Raw genomic sequence first — 951 nt, 5'->3', positions numbered from 1 at the left:
GAGATCCTCCTGCCTGGGCCTCCTAAGTGCTAGGATATTAGGTGGAAGCCACTATACTTGGAAGTATATACTTTTTTAAAAAAAATGCATGTGTGTGTGTGTGTGTGTGTGTGTGTGTGTGTGTGTGTGTGTGTGTGCACATATATGGGTGTGTGCAGAAGTTAGAAAAGGACACCAGGTCCCTTGGAGTTAGAGTTACAGGAAATTGTGAGCTACCTGATGTGGGTGGTGGGAACTGAACCTGTGTCCTTCAGTAATCACTCTAAACTGCAGAGCCACTTCTCAAGCCCCTCCCCCTGCAAGCACACACACACACACACACACACACACACGTTATTGTTATATATATATATATAAAACACACATACATATATATATATAAAACAGACACATACACACACATTATTGTTTTATATATATTGAAACAGATATACATATATATACATAAAACAGACACACACACATATATATAATACACACACTATATATATATATGGAAGGTTAAGGATGACGTTCTTCACTATCACAAATGATGTAGTCAACTTTTTCTGCATTTGGAGAACTTGTAGGTCAGTATACCCAAGTACAATGGAGGAACCTTGGCCTGGGAAAGCATCTTGTGATCAAGTCGTCTTGCCACCAGGTGAGTATTCCAAGATATACGTTAAACTTCAATGGTGTAGCACAACTTACGTAGGTGCTAGCATGCATGTCTTTTGTTCAGAAAAGGCTATCATGGTTTTTTCGTCTGTAACAGTCTTACTATGCAGCTCAGCTAGCCTCAAAGCCCTAGTTCTCGAATCTCTACATCCCGGGTGCCTGGATTACAGGAGTTTACCACCCATGCAGACAGGCTATCTTTTTTTTTTTTTTTTTTTTAACTTTTTTGAAATACTTAAATTTCCTTACTACATCTGTAATCATACAACTTTAATTTTTATTAACAGATTT

General features: G+C 38.2%; 1 non-coding gene across 1 annotated transcript; it reads right to left on the bottom strand.

The window, feature by feature from the left end:
* Positions 1 to 492: 492 nt before the first annotated feature.
* Positions 493 to 651, bottom strand: LOC114700144. Its single transcript, XR_003735638.1, has one exon. It is a non-coding gene; the product is annotated as a U1 spliceosomal RNA (small nuclear RNA).
* Positions 652 to 951: the final 300 nt, after the last annotated feature.

Source organism: Peromyscus leucopus, chromosome 3, assembly GCF_004664715.2.
Source record: "Peromyscus leucopus breed LL Stock chromosome 3, UCI_PerLeu_2.1, whole genome shotgun sequence".
NCBI lineage: Eukaryota > Metazoa > Chordata > Mammalia > Rodentia > Cricetidae > Peromyscus > Peromyscus leucopus.
This window is presented reverse-complemented; position numbering and strand designations above follow the sequence as displayed.